This window comes from Halichoerus grypus, chromosome 2 (assembly GCF_964656455.1).
Source record: "Halichoerus grypus chromosome 2, mHalGry1.hap1.1, whole genome shotgun sequence".
NCBI lineage: Eukaryota > Metazoa > Chordata > Mammalia > Carnivora > Phocidae > Halichoerus > Halichoerus grypus.
Window position 1 is genome coordinate 101,018,872 of NC_135713.1, and position 19,257 is coordinate 101,038,128.

At 45.8% G+C, this 19,257-nt stretch overlaps 1 protein-coding gene and 1 long non-coding RNA gene across 5 annotated transcripts in view; one reads left to right on the forward strand and one right to left on the reverse strand.

Moving 5' to 3' along the window:
• PIK3R1 (phosphoinositide-3-kinase regulatory subunit 1) overlaps positions 1-19,257 on the reverse strand; it is a 167,385-nt gene that overhangs the window by 77,309 nt on the left and 70,819 nt on the right. For 2 of the 4 annotated variants that reach the window (XM_036114432.2, XM_036114433.2), the window contains exon 1: positions 6,613-6,818. The exons of the other annotated variants lie outside the window; for them this stretch is intronic. The gene's annotated coding sequence lies outside the window, so the exon portion shown is untranslated. Of the gene's footprint in view, positions 1-6,612; positions 6,819-19,257 lie in introns of those variants that run through there. 4 annotated transcript variants of the gene reach the window in all.
• The window catches only part of LOC118549834 (uncharacterized), a 184,009-nt gene continuing 177,770 nt past the window's right edge, over positions 13,019-19,257 (forward strand). Inside the window, exon 1 of the long non-coding RNA XR_013445769.1 lies at positions 13,019-13,139. This is a non-coding gene — a long non-coding RNA (uncharacterized LOC118549834). The remainder of the gene's footprint in view (positions 13,140-19,257) is intronic.

A 19,257-nucleotide genomic window follows, 5' to 3' on the forward strand; every position in this document is an offset into this window, starting at 1 on the left:
AGGGAGCCCGACGCGGGGCTCGATCCCAGGACCCTGGGATCACGACCCGAGCCGAAGGCAGCTGCTTAACCGACTGAGCCACCCAGGTGCCCCTGAACGTCTGCTTTTTATTTACTCTCTGTGACAGTGGCCTCACTGATAGTGTTTGTGGCTCTTTTACAAACACACCTGCCCAAAAAAGCCACTACAACTTGGCAGCCGTTCCATCAAGTTCAGGACCCAGTATCTTGGACAAGGCAAATTTTCTTTCAAAGAGACTTCAGTAAAATGCATCCTTGCCAAAGAAGTCTATAAGCTAGTGAATGAGAGAATACTGGGCACATCACGTCTGGAAGGCTGCCCACTTCTGGAATCCTGCCCACTTATGCTCTACGAGCTCAAGCTTCTGCCATCTGTATCCCCCGTGGCCTTTATGCCCCCTACCAATAGCCCAGGCCCGTGACTACACAGTTTCTAACAACTCAGGTCCTCCCTAGGGGAGTATGTGGAGTATTAATCCATAGTCACAAGAACTATCATACCTAGATAACTGGCAAGTTCTTTTTTCTCTTACCCTCACATTCTCCCCAGGACCGCAGAAGACTCAGTGGCCTGAGACATTGGCAGCACCTGTGTAATGTAACCCTTCTAGGATCAATTTGGAGCCCAAACTACCCACATCGACAGGATATATGTTGCCCAGATTCACAAGATTATGTCTCCAATCTCTTTGGCTACATTCACCGGTCCAATGAACTATTTCCACCTAGCTCCGAAATAATTGTTAACACAGTAAAGGCTTTATAGGTGGGTTATACCCACCCATCCATAATTCAATGTTTTCAAATAAGCAATGCAATTTCATGATCTAGGCTCCAAGCTAGTGCATACATAAGTTATAGTAACAAAAGATACAAAGGAATTTTATAAACAAATAACTTATTCTTACATAATATTGCATGCAACAGTTTGAAATTTTTTTAATGGTAATTACTGTGTTCCAGTCTTTCAATCCTTTTAAAGACTGCCTGCCTGCAACACCATTAATCAATGTGTATTTTCTCTCTTTGCTATGATTTTGTTCCTCAAAATAAAATCGTGTCTGATGCCTGACAATCAGGAACCCATGACTTCTTAATGTGGAAAGGCCTGAATGTACACTTTCAGTTTAACCCTCTAACCCGCAGGCATTCTGGCAAAGAACCAAACAAAATTCTCTGAAAAGTCCTCTGACTTTGCTGACTTACTCATTCCCCTTTTACAAAGGACAAGGATTTAGCAAACTTGGTGGGGAGACAGGAACATAGGATATTTTTAAATCACTTGAAGTAAAGCAGGAATATGCTCCAATCCTATGATACTGTCCTGTGATTCAATGAGCAGTTTGGCACTGGGTCCCAGCACACAGTGGGTCTTCACTTTGGCTGCAAAGGCGATGGAGGGTTCCTGGGCCCACAGCCCATACTTCCCTACATCCCATCTCTCCATCCTCCCTGGGCTAGCTGTGAGTCTAGGGCAAGCTCCCAACCTAAATTCGCTGTCTTTTAAAAAGACAAATCATCATTTAAAAATCTCTTCACCCGTCCAATACAATGGCCTGGAAATCATAAAAATCAAAGTTAGAGCAAAGTTAGATTAAGCCTAAAGTAACAGTCACCAGATATCCTCATTCATTTTCAAACCGACCAGAATGTGTCGCCGGCTGCGATGCTCAGGGCTGAGTCCAAAACGTGGGCAAGCAGCGTGTCTAGGGCAAGACTCCTGCCTGCAGCCCTTCTGGGGCTGGAGGAGCAGTGGGGCTGGGCGGGGTACAAGACAAGCCCAGGTGAAACAACAAGGAGGCAGGACTCTCCTGAAGGCAAAGTGATGACACAGAACTGGAACGCTTTAGGAGGGGCAGCGAAGAGAGGCCCAGGTCCAGCTGGAGTCCTCCCAAGGAGGCTGGCAGAAAGATGCTGGTGCTCCTGCTGTGGGTCCTGAGGGGCCTGAGAAACATATCCCACCACCCAGGCAAGGCCGCGGGGTTGACCGTTCCGGTCCCCTGCACCATCACGGGGAAGAGACCTGAGGAAATGGCCGTGGAACGAGAGAACTGGAGATGATTTGAACCCCCTCCTCTCGTGAAAATACAATGGTATTTTGCAAAAGTGTTAACGAGAAGATTAGTATAAGCACTGAGCTTCAGACACAGGCAGCTGTCCCCAACACTGTCTGGATTTTTAACCTTGGGCAAGTTACTCAGATCTCTCTGTGGCACAATTTTATCATCTGTGAGACAGATACAATAAGCAAACTTAGACCTCCCGGGGTTACTATGAGGATTAAATGAAATTACATATATAAAGTGCTTAGCTCCATGCTTGATAATTAGAACTTAATATAATTAACACCAACATAGAGTTTACTACGGGCCAGGCACAGCATTTAGAGTTTTGCATAGATCAACTCACTGAACCCTTACAACCGTCCTAGATACAATTACTTATCCCCATTTTACAGATGAGAAAACAAGCACGGAAGAGTTAAATGATTTGCTTGATGTTACATAGCTAGTAAACTGCAGCTATGTTATTACTGGTACCATTACTACTATTATGACTACTAGCATTCAACACCCCTTACTGCCATTTATACAAGTCTTATTTGAAACAGGAATATTTGCTAGGAGTTTTTGTTTGCCCCGCCTCTAAAGGCTTACGAACTCTCTGCTGTCCCTTCAACTGCTTTTCAGAGTAAGTAGACACAAAAAGGCTACATGTGGACTTTGCCCACCTAGTTCTCTCCCTGCCTGAGGGAGAGGGGTGGCTTTGGAGGTCTGGGCAAAGGTCTCGAGACCTGGGAGGGGCCAAGACTCCTCTCCAACAGGGTTTGGTGGTGGCTCCCTAGCTGCCCTCAAAGAGAAAAGAGTCCTCCAGAGACTAAAGATAGCTTTGTTCTGAGGTTTCAGCCATAGCTCCTCTGGGGGACCAGTCCAGGGTCTGGACCACTGGGGTCCAGCCAGGAAGAGGAGGGGCAAGGCACGCCTGACCAGGCACCTCGCTTTATTAACTCACTCTTGCACACCGGTGGAGTCTCTTCACACTTTGGCACTCTCTGGGGTGATCCTTCACCTGAAAACTATTTTGACTACAGGTGCCTGTGGGTATGTATTCGATTTACTTTAAGGAAAACAATGCTGGGAAGATACAATCTCCAAAGATATTTTTACAGCACGATTTTTTTTTTTCAGCAGAAACTATGCTATGCTCATTATACACTTTGGGGAAAAAAAAAAACCAACCAACATAAGCCAAAGAAACAAGTTTATGAGTAATTACGTAGTCTATTTTTCAGCTCATTTGGCATAATGCACGTGAAATGGCCTTTAATCGCCATTCTTTTAGGCAAGTAATTCCAATAAGAGAGTTGGCAGAAGCGTAGCAAGAAATCACATTAGGACAGAGAAAAAAAGCAATAAATAACATGAATATTTTATTTTATTTTATTTTATTTATTTTATTTTTTTTAAGATTTTATTTATTTATTTATTTGAGATAGGGAGACAGAGCACATGAGAGGGGGGAGGGTCACAGGGAGAAGCAGACTCCCTGCTGAGCAGGGAGCCCGATGCGGGACTCGATCCCAGGACTCCAGGATCATGACCTGAGCCGAAGGCAGTCACTTAACCAACTGAGCCACCCAGGCGCCCTAACATGAATATTTTAAAAATTACTTACAACCTAAGTTTTTGATTAAAAACGGTTATAGCATTTATATTGTGCCTTCTAAGGTAAAAAACTAAATTGATAAGCCGTTTCTTCCACTGGTAAGTAACCTCATTTTCTGAGAGCTTCACTAAGAGACTCCATTCTCTTGAGTTCACTGGCAAATCCCTGTGCCCTCCAAAACAGATCTGCGGGGAGCCTGTCTAAAATGGACAACATACAGAAAGAAGCATTTCCCATTTTCTTCTGCGTGGTGTATCCCGCATAGGTGAGAGAATTAAAAGCCAAACCCCAAATGCAGCCATTATCTCAGCTTTTCATCATCTACCTGACCATAAAATCATTTTCTTTAAATCTGCTCATTCACCATCATCTCCTTATTCAATAAAACGCAGTTTGGAAATCACAAAATGCAAACACAACAAAAGATGAACTGAAATTGTCCCTGTTTTCATGAGCAAGAGGACAATCTTTCAGAGTGGATGCCTTTTTAGAACTACCTAAGAAAAAAAGGAAATTCTGACCAACACCCTACCTTAAAAATTACAAGGCACTCATGGAAAAAATTAATACGTATGGTCACTTTTAACAACACAAGATTCGGGTAGGTGGTGTATGTTTGCATTTAAGATACAAAACCCTTCAAAAATCGGCTGAGGTACAAGTGGCAATTCCAGAAGATAAATGCATGTGACCAGCACCACTACCAACAACCAAAACATGTATTAACTATAACTTATTGTGCCACTTCTGTTCCCCAAAACTAACTTTTTATGCTGTGGGGATTTTCTGATCTTAATAAATATAAATTTCAAAAAATAGCTAAGAAAAGACAATATAATTAATTGATGGGAAGTGAAGTGCTTTTTCACACCATCAGCATCACACATGTGAAAGGACACAGTGATAACATCATTTTACAAAAGCAGATAAAACAGCAGATAGACATGTGTACACTAGAGTTCTGTTATGCAACTGACAAGAACAGGTCCCATATCAAGATGGAAGTTAAAAAGCAAAAGCACATCACACTTTGAAAGCCAATATGAGATACACAGATCTTCCTCCCAGTCACAAAAACCTATACACTGTTATGAAAAAAAGTATGACTACTACCTACCTATCTACAACACGGATATAAAAGCTGAAGAGGCCAGCAATGACAGAACCCAACAATTCTGCAAGGCAGATAAGGTAGTCTCCTTCACTGACCTTTCCAGTTTAAAGCTTGATTCTGAACCAAACACACCTTCTCAAACTTTAGAGGGACACTGCCACCCCAAACTACTTTTAGGGTATTTTCTTTGTAACAACCCAAACACCTGCTTCCCAAAATTTAAGCAACTTCTGTTTCTAAGAAATTACCTTCTGTTGGTTTGAACTGTTTATTTCAAGGACAATGTGATCTATCAAAAACCTGTATTGGGGGGGGTTCTTTTTTTAAAGATAAAAGCTATTTGTGGTCTTCTCCGCAGAACTCACCAAATGCCCCATGATTTGCACCTTGAAGATCCATTACTCTAATAGCGTGCCTCAGAAATGAACCTGTCTTCTCCGATCTTTTCTAGCTAATAACTACCCATCTTTAAAGTTGCGAAACGCAACCCAAACTAATGAAACATTAAAATACAATTCAACATAAATGCCTGGGTCAGTAAGCTCTGTGAATATCCCGCCTAACAACTAAAACTTGAACCTCACTACACTGAAATGACAATCTTATGCTGCACTCAAAACCCGGAACTGCTTTATCCAGCCGTACTTCGCACTGAATGACAAAGAGAAAAGAACAGAAGAGAAAAAGAAAAAAAGAAAAAAAGTGTAGCTTCCAAAGTCATAAAAGCCCTAAATACAAAGTAAACTCATACTCGGATACCACAGTGCTGCAGCTCCACCAGGGATTAACGGTGGAAGTGAGCCCTTTTCGGTATTAATAGCACTCAGGGAAGCATAAGAAATTCCCCAAATCCAGTTCCCAGGCGCTCTGCATTCAACATGTAACAGCCACTCCACTCACACCCTTCTATTTCATGCTCGAATTCTGGTTATCGAAATATGTATTTGTACAGGAGTGGCTGGCCTGAGCTCTTCAGTTCTCTTTGTCTTGTGATCTGCGGGGCAGTTTCTGCTCTTGGGAAGTGAGTGTTAGAGCTGTGGTTGCCAGACAATTCCCCACGATATTTTAGCTCGGGCTTGCCACACTCCCGCTCTCCCTAGCCGGCTCCATATTGCTGGGCAGGTCCCTCCAGTCTCGCCCCGCGCTACAAAAAGCTGGATTTCCGGACTGTTCGAAGACCCCATTAAATATGCCTCCAACAACCTGTCCAGGCCCAGCCGGCACTAGACGCCTTTAGGGCCCCAGCGACCAGCCGCCCCGAGGCGCACTTCCCCCACCCCGGAAGAGGAGGAAGGCAAACTTCGGAGGGCGGGGGCTCGTCGCGAGCTCCGGGGACCACCGCCGCCCCACCCGCTCGGGGGAACGGCCCGAGCAGCGACCCTGGTTGCAGCTGGAGGACGCGAGAGGAGGCTCCGCTCCTTCCCGCTAACTCAAAGGCAACGGTCTGGGCTCTCTCCTCCGGTGAAGGACCCCGGAAAACTGCAGCAGGGCGACAGTAAGGACCCTCAGAAGTGTGCGGTAACGAAGGGGTGGGGACAAGCCCGAGATCGCCTGCAACTCGGGGGACGAATGAGTCCGGCGGCGCGCAGAGCCAGCTCGTTAGAGGACCGGGGAAACGGGAGCTCGGAAGCTGCCGGAGCACGCAGAACGCTGGCCGAGAACCGGCGATGCCGGCTGCCGGCCCGCTCTCCCCCGGTTCAGCTCTGCAGAAGCGGCTGCTGGTGACAGGAAGAGAACGGCGGCAGCCGCGCGCGCACGCACAGCCTCCCCCTCCCGGGCACACACACACCCGGACCCGTTGCCGCCGCCTACCTCCCCCGCCGGCCGGCTTCCTTCCTCTGCGGGGCCCAGGCTGCAGCGGCGGCCTCCGACGCGCCTCTGACCCGGCCCCGACTCGCCCGCCGTTCCCGATCCGAGTTCGGCGGCTCCAACCCGCTAGCCCGCTGCCCTCGTCGCCGCCGCCGCCGCTCCCTCCAACTCCGCTCCAGCTGCTGGCGACTCCTCTCCGTCAGCCCGCAACGCCAGTGCCCGGCCCCGGCCCCGCCTCCGGCCCGGCCCAGCGCGCCCCGCCCCCGAGCCCGCGCCAACCAGCGCGCGCGTCTCCGCCCCTCTCCGCTGGCGCCGCGCCCTCCGCCGCTGCCACTCACTGTGCCGGCCTGCGAGCCGGGCGGTGGGAGAGGCGGAGCTCCGGCTCTGCGGACCCTTCCTGCCGCCGGGCTGGCCTTCCGCCCCCGGCCGCGGGGATGCCCCGGGCTGCCGGGCCGCGCGCTACCTCCGCGGTGGAGCGCTCTGGGTCTGCGCGCGCGCGCCCACCCGCGGCACAGCCAGCTGCCGGTGTCTCCGGGACCGGAGGCGGTGGGGCTGGGAGAGGTGGAGGACGAGTTCAGACTTAGAGGCTGCGTCTCTAATCACAGTGTCTGGAGACGAACCCCAGCCTCCTTCGAGTCCCCCGCGCCCCAGCGGAGTGCCAGGGCCGGGGAGGACTCAGATTCCAGGGCTCGCCAAGGCGGGGAGGCCCTGCAATTCCGGGCTTCGCCAGCACGGCCTCGGGAGTGGGCGGAAAAACCACGCCACCCGCGTGGCGCCCGGGGGTGAACGGAGGGTGAAAGGGTGAGGCGGAGGGGCTAGTGCCCGCAGGCTGCCGCGAGCTCCAGCAGCCTGGCACCGCCGCCACCGGGAGCCAGGCGGGACCGCGAAAAGGGAAGAGAGTTTGATGAGGAGGGCGCACGCTGACTGATCCTTACCAGCCTTTGCCTCGCGTAGCAAATGTAGGTCGCTCAGGCGGACCACGGCCCCTGTCCTTGCTCGGGGTGTCGGGAGTGGAAGCTCACGTGAATTATACTGTCCCGTAAATTCGTTTTCCAATGCAGATTCTCCCACTAAGAATCATTACTAAGTTGCTCAAAAAAAATCTGATGTTGGTTCAGACCTTCCAATGACGGGTAAGATGGAATGCGAGCAACCTGTGTTCTGTCTGCCCTGTACCATTAAGGCCTGTAAGACCCTGCTTTTTAAACCTCTAGTCCCAGATTCCTCTTTCAGCAGTTTTGAGATCTGCACCCGCCCAGCCTGCTTGCCCTAGAGCACTTTCTATAGCTCTTTCCCCATTTCCTTGCAAGGATATTCCTTTAAAAACAAACAAAAACAAGCATTTAAAATTCTGTCAGACTTTGAATTTGGTGCTTTATTCCCGTGGGTGTTGGAGGTAAAGAACATCCTGAAATGTCTTGAGTATCCTCAGACAATAAAATCATTTTTAAAGGTGACTCACACTCCTAACAGAAAAGTAAGTTCCACTTCAGGTATCAGGTATTGGCCTTTCTATTATTCCAACACGTCTCTTGAAGTGGAGAAAGAGAGAGAGCTACCTACATGTTTAAGAATCCACTTAATCTAAAAGTTTACCCAAGCGACGTCCTTTCCACCTACTCTATGAAATGAAGGGCCTCATCTATTGTTTGCCTGAGCTTTGTAACTGAAATGAGGTGTCTCACCCTGTGGTAGAATTACTTTGACCCAATCCAATAAGCTGAGCTGTAAGTGGTGTGATGTTTAGGGTGTTTCCTTTAGGCTTGGGTCTGAAGAAACCTTACCAGCCGTCTCTTCCTTTTGTACATGAGTTCCTGGAAAGGGACTTATGTATTGTTATGATGGGGTTCTATTCCCCCCCAAACCTAAAAACGCATGAAATCTTTAATGAAGCTTTCTTTTTTTAGATGGTCTTCAGCAATTTATGTTGTATCTTCTTTCATCTTTTCCATCATACTGGACCACAGAGCGTAAGTCCAAAGAGTATCCCATGGGAGGACAATAGGGCTCTTTTTTGATAAACTGAGTAAGTTCAGTCTTTGGTTCATCTGTATTGATACCTGCCCCCCCATATCACTAACATTAGCTTTTTTAAATTTTCATTTTCCATTGATTTCTATAAAATAATAAAAAGCAACAGAACAGCAGTACTCAGACTTTAAACCTTTTTCCTAAATAAAACCTTATCTGGACTCGTAAAAAGTAACTGTTATAAGAAGCCACGTGGTGAGGCCAAGGGGAACCTCTAGGTCTTTGGGCAAGCCTCCTTATTCTCTCCTGGGGATGTGTTGGAAATGTAAATTCTCTGTCCTTACTGAATCAGAAATGCTGGGGCTGGAGCCTAGCAATCTTTTTAAATAAGCCTTCCAAGTAGTCTCACACAAGAGAAGGTTTGAGAGCCTTTGCTCTAGGTCTAGGGCATCTGGGAACACAGACTGAAAACCACTGCAAGGAAATGCTCAAATGGGCACAGAAACACCACCGTCCCATCAGTAGCAGCCAAACTGCTGGCTGGCAGGTGGTGCCACCACCAAGGAGCTCAAAATGTCAGAGAATGTACAATTTCCCAAAGGAAGATAGGGATGTCATGTACAGTTGGTGACAGTGAAGGTGGTTTGGAAGTCAGACCCAACAGAGACAAGGACCCCCAGCACCCTGAAAGGCTTTCAGCCGCCACAGCAAGCTAAGTGTCCTCCCCAAAGACGACTGGGCAGGATATTCTCATTTGCCACCATCACTCCAGCTACTGTAATAATGTGAGTGCTAGAACACAATTCCTTTAGACTCAAAACCCAAGTATGTAGTTTAGGGTTCAAAAAACTAAAACAAATAGAACAAATGCCTTAGAGCTTTACTTCTCAAAGAGAAGTCCATACACCAGCAGCACTGGCACCATCTAGGAGCCTGTTAGAGATGCAGCATCCCAGGCACTATCCCAGATCTACTGAATCACAATCTGCATTTTAACAAAATCCCCAGGTGACTGATGTGCAATTTAAAGTTTGCAATGCTCTCTCTCAGCAGGGGTCCTCAATTCTGGCTACAGCGCTTATAATTGCCTGGGGAGTTTATACAAATCCCAATGCCTGGTCTGCACCCCAGAGAGATTATATCAAAACCTCTGTGGGCAGAACATGGGCATCCGTGGCCATTATAGATCCTCACCTGATTCCAATGTGAAGCCAGGACTAAGAACCACTGCCCTGGAGGACCCAGGTAGGAAAGGTGCCATCAGGAAAGCCAGCTGGGAGAGATGGAGCCCAAATGGCTGGTCTTACAGGAAGCAGCTGGTACTAGCGTTCAACTGATTGTTACCACACAGGACTGTGAGCCCAGATTTGCCAGACCTTCCAATTTTCACAGAGAAGCTGGAAACCCAGATTTTTATGGGCAATTTCTCAACTACTAAATGCTGGCAATTAATGCAACATTTTTTGAAACCTAGGTTAGGCCACATAAGTGCGATGACCACCAGTTTAGGGTTTTACGATGCCTTACATTATAAAATTAAGTGGACCTCAACAAAAAAAGGACACCCAAGAGGACAACTAGCTTGTTGGAATGTCAAACTGCTGGTCTACAGACCCACGTATTTTCAGTCTTCTGTTCTCTATGGCACCAAACATTGCAGGCACTCAACAGCTGAGAGAAGGTAGCAGTGAGATCCCTGCGTGAGCCATGCTGGGGCCCAACACTAAGGAATTTGGCCTAATATTTTTATTTTTCCTCTCTCCTGCCTTGATAGCTGAAATGCTTGGCGGGGGGTGGGGAGTCAATCCTTGTATTACTTAGCTTAAGATCTTACACTATTGTGAGTTAACTAGGTTAAATACATATTAAGAGAAACATGAAAAAAAAATGGCTGGAATGCTTCCAAGCAGATTGAGAACTCAAAAGGCCACTACCCATTCTGTTGTTTCTGAGCTTGAACAAGCTGTTAACCATGGTGAAGTACTAGAAAGAGTTGCAACTTCCTGACTGGACCCCAGAGAACATGTCAGGTCATAATCACCTGTACCCCAAGTTCTCTGATCACCATCTGTTCTCTGGGCATCCCTGTCTAATATTTTAGTGTCCGAATCCTCATAAACTGTTGGGGAGAAGACTCAACAAATCAACCAGTATGAGATGCAGCTGAAAGAGCCACCTTCGGGTAGTTTCAGTTACATTTTACTCCATATCTGCTCTCAAAATCCCTTGAAATAAGAAGCTGGCCTTAAAAAAAAAAAAAAAGTTACAATACAGTAATCTCAGTAGAGTTGATAAAATGTGAAACATAGAAACAAATTTCTGAGCAGTTATTTTCTTGAATGTAAGGGCCACCTTTTACTTTTGTGTAACTCCAGCAGCTAACAGACTTCTTGGTACATAGCGGGCACTCAGCAAGGGAGAAAGGCCTGGAAAGCTCAAGGAAACACAATGCCAATTCCTGTATTTGTGACTGTTAAAACACTAGTATGCAAGTGTGACTCAGAAAGAACCTCTGAGGGTCCAAGTAAGTCAGAGCCAGATTTGGGGACAGAGCAGCAGGGTCCCCCGGCTATCAGTATACAAGTGGTACTAAAACATCAGGAGGCATGGAGCAACTAGAAAACCATATACAAGGAAAAGTGAACTTCAGTACTGATGTCCCACCAAATAAAAAATTGACTGGAAATGGATCATAGACCTAAAAATTTCAGAGACTACAAAACTCCTAAAAGAAAGTATACATTTAGAAAAGATTTCTTAAAAATTAGGACACAAAAAGGATCAACTATGAAAGAAAAAAATCGATAAACTGAACTTCATCAAAATTGAAGTGTTTTGGGGTGCCTCAATCAGTTGGGTGTCCGACTCTTGGTTTCAGCTCAGGTCATGATCTCAGGGTCGTGAGATGGAGCCCCGTGTTGGGTTCAACGCTCAGTGTGGAGTCTGATTGAGATTCTTTCTCTCCCTCTGCCCCTCCCCCCACTCGTGTTTTCTCTCTCTCTCTCTCTCAAATAAAATCTTAAAAAAAATTAAAATGTTGTGCTCTTCCAATGACACTGTTATGAAAGTAAAAAGTCACATCTTCGGAGAAAATATTTGTAAAATGTGTATCCAACAAAGGACTTGTATTAAGAGTACATTAGGAAATATCACAGCACAATAATGAAAAAGCAAACACATTTTTTCAAGATGGACAAAAGATTTAAACACTTTACCAAAGAAGATATATGGATGGCAAATAAACTCGTGTAGAAGCTACACATCTTTAGTTATTAGAGAAATGCAAATTAAAACCACAAGAAGAGACAAAAAAAAAAAACTTGTATGCCAATGTTCATAACAGAATTATTCACAATTGCCAAAAACTGGAAACAACCGAAGTGTCCATCAACTGATTAATGGATGAACAAATGTGGTATATCCACACAATAAACTAGTATTTGGCCATAAAAAAAGGAATGGAGCTCTGATCCACATCACAATGTGGATGAGCCTTGGAAGCATTCAGTGTAAACCGAGAGATACTTCCTCCTGGCTTTGGAAAGCCTTCTTGAAATGTCCCAGGCACCCAGTGGAGTATACCTCCCTAGTAAACAGCATGCTTGTATCTCCCACCTCAGGAACATTCCCCTTGGTGCTGTCTCCCTCTTACTTTCCGACATTCCTTTGTACGGGCTCTGTGAAGCTACCTCACTTTGTTTAAAAATCTTTTACAAAGCTTACAGGACACTTAGTCAGTTTTCAGCTTTCTGAACTAACATCACACTCCAGGCTTGCCTCTTAGAAACTAAAACACACTTGGTGGATACAAGATTTTCTTCATCACTATTTACAGACTCTCTCTGTCACACACACAAGAGACACACACACACACACACAATGCTACATCATGTGTTGCTAACACAGATTTCTTTCTCAGACTGCCACTTTTTCCCAACCTTCTGGAGCCACCTTACTCCAACACAAGCAACCCACTTAGATCCATAAGCATGTGTCAGTTGAGCTAAGAAAGCAATTCTGAAACATTCTACTATTTTTCTTATTTGAAAATGAGCTTGCATTTGAAAAGTGACAAGTGTAAATACAATGAGAAGCAAGCAAATAAATTGTATTTTTTGGCGATTCAAATGACTGGAAATTTAACCCATAGTTGATTATATTCCACACCCAAGCTCTGAGTGTTGGCACAAATTGTGAGGGCGCTGTTACAGCTGTCTGGGTAGAAGGATTTGCTTAAATATGCTCATGTTGGCCCTGCCAGCATAAAAATTAAGGGCAAAGTCATACCGATAGATAATGAGCCCTTTATCAAGGAGACTGTGTCGGACAATCTCAGTGCTCAGAAAGAATTTTTCAAAAGAAACTCCAGCCTTTGTTCCCTCCGCTGGAGGAGATCCAGAACTGTCAGTGCTTCTGACAGAACCTAGCCCAAGTATTCAGACAGCCTCGCAGAATAAAGGAAACACATTACCATCACCCTCCCCAATCCAGCTCCGAGCACACAGCCTTTTCTCTGGGTCCTGCCAAGCTGTGTATGCAAAGAAAACACTTTAGATCAGGTAAGGCTGTATTCTGACAGTAGCAATTTTTCTAAAACTGGTTAGAGTCTTTTATTTTAACACTCAGAATCCTTGCTGCGTGGATATATCATAATGTTAACAAGGGTTTCCTTTCTTCAGTTATGAATATGATCCATCTTGAAGGAATGACCGACTACTCATAATTTAGGATGTTTTGTAGGTTATCAGTTTCTTTACCCACTAATGTCTTCTGTTTTCTGTTTTAAGAAGGGAGTTGTGATTATGATGGCTTTTGTGCTGGATTTCAATGTTTAAAGAGGACTTTCACGTGAATTGTTTTATGTGATGCACCCCGGCCCTGGGTTGCAGGCAGGGCATGCATCGTGATTTCTATTTTACAGATGAAGAAACAGACTCAGAAAGGCTGTGTGATTTGGCCCTTACGGATGGTAAGCAGCAGAAGCAGACCTCCACTTGGGCCCTCTGCCTTGAGGACGGTAGTCCCTGCTGCCTCATTGTTCAGTGATACCTCCCCCTTTCTGGTTAATGTGCTCCTTATCCAGAATTTGTGATAGGCAGCTTTCTGCCTAACCATTGTGATTATCAACTCATCTATCATCACCACCAATCAAGGAGAAACTCTGAAAGGGATCCCAAAGGATTTGGGCCCATCAACATAGAATTTCAGACCTCTGGGACCACCTGGTCTCTCTCCTTGGGTAATCCTGAATTATGGAGCTGCCAAGTGCCTTCAGCCTCTAGCTTACCTCTCTCATTTTCAGATAAGGAAACAGAGTCCTGGAGAAGTTAGGTAACTATCTCTGTGCTATAAATTTAGTTGATGCTCCAAGCCACCAGCTCCTGCGTGATAGCATCATGACAAGGACCTGAGTTTCCCTGACTCGGGCATTTGCCTTACTGGTACCATTCCGGTTCAGCTAGTGCCTGGTAAATACTGGCCAAATAGAAAAGGCGCTGTTGAGTTATTAAAGAAAAGATTTATGATTCTTATGCATGCTTACAGGCCTGTCAACAATGCCCTTGTAAAGATTACTAATCTTGTGCATAACTTAGGCACTGTGCCACTTGAAAAACAGAAGAAACTATGCAGGCTGATGATGCAATCTAAGGCAGAACTTCTTTAAACCTGAAATGCTATAAAATATTTGACCACACAGTTCTCTGGCAAAGGACCTGGCAATTCCTGCTATTTTTTAAATCACTGAATTCGAAGAGGAAAAAAAAGAATACACGTCTGTTCCCAAGCCATTTACCTGACCATGAATGACGGCACACACACACCCCCATGCCCACCAATACCTCCTTGCCAAAGTCCATGGTGGAGCCCATTAAAACCGTATCCCAGGATCCCCCTCATTCAGGGAATGTTCCCTCACCCATCCCTGGGCAGTACTAAAAACCTAGTGTTACTAGGTCTGAAAAGCTCACTCTTCTCCCTAACATGAGGGTTCTGCCCCCCTTTTCCCTATTTGTTCTTTCTCGGAAGGGCGCTCCGAAGCTGGCTCACCAGCAGGCTACCGCGCAAAAGGCTGCAAGACCATTTGCCTAGACTCAAAGCAGTATCACACAAGTGAGTGCTAGAGCTGCTGGTGGGCAGAGGGCCGAGTTCACGCGCTTCTGCTCTGGGAAGAAGCTTTAAATCTACCTATGGCTTTCCACCGGTAGAAAGTTCACGAATAGAGAAGTTTCCTTACAAGGATAGTCTTTCTTCACCCGATAGGTGAGCGGCTCTTGCCCTCTTACCACCTCCCTCCCTGCAGAAGAGGTTGTTGGGCCAGGCTCAGCAACAGAAAAATACTCTACAGAAACACAAAATGAAGCTGAAAAGAGGAAGAAGAGTTAACGGCACTTATTATAAATTGAGCACGGGTCCAAGTGCTTTACACAGATGAATTCATGGACTCCCCACAGCCTCCCTAGGAGGGACGTCTACACCACCTCTCTCACTGTTTACGGATCAGGCACCTGGGTGTGGAAAGGTTAGGCAGCTGGAGCGCTGAGCTGTGAACTCAAGCAACTTGGTTCCAGACACCAAATTCTAAACTAGGGGTCTGAAAACTATACCTTGCAGGCCAATTCCAGCCACACCTAGTTTTGTAAACAGGTCCTGCTGTCTGTAGCTGCTTTCACATCCACCATAGTAGAGTTTCTAGTTGCAACAGGGACTACACGGCCCACAGAGCCTAAAATATGTCCTCTCTGGCTCTTTACAGAAAAGTGGGCTGACGCTGCCTCTGAATTACACTGGGGGAAGGAGGAGGACTGTCCATCTCACACCTTTTAAAGATACAAACACATCTGAAGGCTGTTGTTATATAGGCTAACAATACAATATCTGGAAGACAGCTTAGCATCGATCTAATTCTTCCCTGTCTGATTTAAAGATGAGAAAACGGAGGTCTGGGACAGAAAAAGAATTAGCCCTAGATGACAATGAGTGATAACAGTAGAGCCAGGTCCAGAATCTGAATCCCCACAGCACAGTTCTGCTGCATTTGAGATAACACCTCAATTACCAATTAACACCTTAGCAGCGATTAGTTGAAAATGAGTTGAAAACAGGACTGGAGGAAATTATGGGTACCATCCAGTAGATGGAAGTTAAAGGTAAGTATGGAGAGTCCAAAAGGGAGCAAACAGAGTCCTTGCTGATCAAGGGAGCAAGGGCACCCGAGGCAAACTGCACCTGCCCCACAGCCTGGTCAAAGGCAGTCCTGGCAGGGCCACTCGAGCCTGCCTGTGCTCCTAGCCCCTGGCTTCTCGCTCAGCTAACGGAGATGGTCTACGGGACACTCAAGACTAGATGAGTTTATAAATGTTATTAACCATATTATTTGTTTAGTCCTATTTCTTGAGGGAAATTCTAAAGGTCATGAACGCATGAAGTGGAGAGTCTGCAAAGAGGGCCATACCCTAGGAGGTCCGAATGGACATACTGGCCTGGTTATTTCCCAGTGGTTTGTCATACCCATTCATAAGTAAGCTCATGGAAGATCTTTACTTATGATCATTTTCATCACCAGTAATTGGCACAGCCCTCATTTCATCTGGGAGCTTCAAAAGAATACACTGTCCAAACCAACTTCTTCATGACTTTTCATCTAGCATGTTCTGCTTTATTTCTTAGGGAACAAAGTACATACTTTTCCCCAATGCAACTGAAATCTCCACTTCTGTTTAGGCTTTGGGGAGTCTCAGTGTTAAGCAGATACTAATGAGAATCAAAAGAGCTAGGATTTGTTACATAATTTCCCATCTACAGAAATGCAAATGATAGTTAAAAATCAGTATCATTTCAGAGCTTGAGCACTGCTTTGTTGAATCAGCTCAAAACTTCATAATCCAAATACTATACAAATGCAAGTCTCCTGACATTAATCACTACCTAATATAAAGTTTTAGAAAGCTTGGAAACTTCAGATGTCATAACAGCGGTCTAGAGAGATGAAGTATTTTGTAAAATTATCAACCTGCTTGGAATTGTTTTTCAGTTAGATCTTGCAGTTTGCTTCTGTTAATTTCCTCGATTGGGATATGATGGCAAACCTGTACTATTCCCTGAGCCCCTGCTTTTCCAGTACTTGCCACCCCAGTCCTACCACAGCTCTCGAGGACTATCACAGGAGCATCCATTTCAGCCACAGTTCAGCAGGGTCAATGAACCAAAGGTGGGCTGAGCCCAACCTTTCCCTCAGGTCACACTTCCTTACCGGCCATAGGTGATGGGGCCAGAGGAGGACACCTGACTCAATTGAGCCAGTGAGTTCCTTCCTCAGGACTCTGGAGTTTGTGATCAGAGTCAGGTTCGCTTCCCTGAAGTCTGAGCTCTAAAACTTAAGCCTCAGAAGCTATCAGTTGCCAGTTCTATTATATTTGACAAAACAAGTGATGGAATCTGGTTTGTGAGGAGAGAGAAAGAAGGACAAAGCAGATGTGCAGGTTGGAAGAACTGACGGGAGATACCAACAAGTCATGAGTTTGTGACTTGAGTTTTTCTTGGAACCTAGCTGCAAATTCATCTTTGTCTTCTGTGAGAGACTTCTATAGCCTTACGATAAGGTGTTCCTTTTATTTAAGCTTATTAGAGTGAGGTTTCTGTCATTTGGCACTTAACATCTAAAGGAGTACACAACATGAAAAACTTTAAGAAACGGCAACAACTTTTACTAGGAAAAGATGTGTATTTACTAGGAAGGCTCATTTAATCGTCAGTAAGCTGCTTCAAGTTACAATCCAAGGCAGATCAATCAAACCAATGACTTGAATTTAGTATTTAGTAGTTTCCTGGTGTTGTTGCTATTGTTTGTTTTAATGCATAATAAATAGCAAGGATTGGTGAGTGCCACGTTGAAGGCCTAGAGAAAAAGAGAAGTAAGGCACAAGATGAAATGAAAACAGACTCCACCTGCCAAAACTGAAGCCTCGCCATCCCTCTGACCACGTCTGGTTCTAATTCTTGCTGCTATCCCAACAAATAGCCCAGTTATCCAGCCCGCCATGTATGCAAAACCCAGCTAAGCCTCCTCTTTTCCCCTAGTCCATAATGTCATCATTCCACCGAGTCCATAACGTCATCATTCCACCGGTCGCAGAGGTGTGAGCAAACAGAAATCTCTCCGATTTACCCATCTCTTTTCATCTCCATTGCTGCTACCCCAACCCAAAGTTGCACCATTCAGCAGCCACTGAATCGGTCTCCTTTCTGAGGGCAGACCTAGTTTTCCTAACTCCAGGGTCCTAGCCATGGGATGCTTTCTGAAATGTAAATCTGATGATGACATTCATCTCCCCCTCAATACACTTGGTACACCTATTCCCTTTTAAACATTGTGTGGTTACCCCCAGCTGGAGGGTCATGATTTCCAATAAAATCACCTGGAAGCTTTAAAAACAAAAAAAACAAACAAAAACTAGGCTCGGGTCTCACTTCCAGGAGTTCGGACTTAATTTTCTGGAATGAGATTCTTACCAGTATTTCTAAAATGCTCCCCCAGTGATTCTGAAGAGCAGCTGGAGTCGCGCAAAGTGCTTTATGCGTGGGGCCAACATCCTTAACACGGGCTGTGCAGCCTCACCCCTGCTTGCTGCTCTTCGCTCTTCCTCTACCACATCCCCATCCTTTGTTCTCCAGCCACGCCGGCCGTCTTTCAGTTCCTCAAAGTCACCACACTCTTTCCTGCCTGCGTACAGGGCCTCTGAGCAGGTTCATCCTGACACAGTCTCCCTTTTCCCCAGATCTGCACTTGGTACCACCACCTTAGGGAAGGCTTCCTTGGCCTCCCTGATGAGGTCAACTCCCCACTCTGGGCTCAGCAAACTTCCTTTATAGCACTAGTCAAAGGGCAGCTTTCTAGGATGTGTGAATGCTCTGTGAATAATGTCTGTCTTCCCCAGTAGACTATAAACTCTGTGTGGGCAGGGACCGTGTCTGCTTTGCTCACCACCCCGTCACCAGTCCCCGGCCTACACCTGTAAGAGAAGGCCCTCGATATATGGATGAGGACCAAGTAAGAGAAGGGTGATGTTTACTGGGGACAGGCCACCTGGCTGTGGAAATTAAAATTCTACACAAAGATTTTTTTGTGACCAAAGTAGCAAAAACTTCAAAGGGTAACCCAAGTCTGGAGTGCAATGCACAGTACAATATTCCAAGGGGCATGTGGTTGACGGCGGGTTGCATGATGGAGGGGATGGGGTATAAAAAAAAAAAAAATCTCAGGGCAGGTGAAAGGTCTGGAAGAGGAGCCTCTGACCCTTCCAAGTCTGCTCTCTCATTTTATCCCCCGAGACATCTGCCTCTGGCTTAAGCAGCATGGCCCGAAAGCAGAGAAGTAGAGCACTTGCCCAGCAGCCCTGTGCAGGGTCAGCGGTGGGGACTGCGGGTTTGTTTGGGTGGTAAAGGGAGAAATCACCCAACTGGACACTTAGTTTGGTAGTCAGACGTGAAGCCAGACTCCGCAGTTTCAAATGCCTGCAGGTAGCTGTGTGACCTTAGAACAAGTTACTTATGTTCTCCAGGCTTGTGTTTCTGGGCTGTAGCATAGGGACGATAACAAAACCTACCTCACAGCAGGTATGTAAGATTATATCATCTCTTTCCTGGCAATGACAGATATAATGCATTCTAGCTAATACA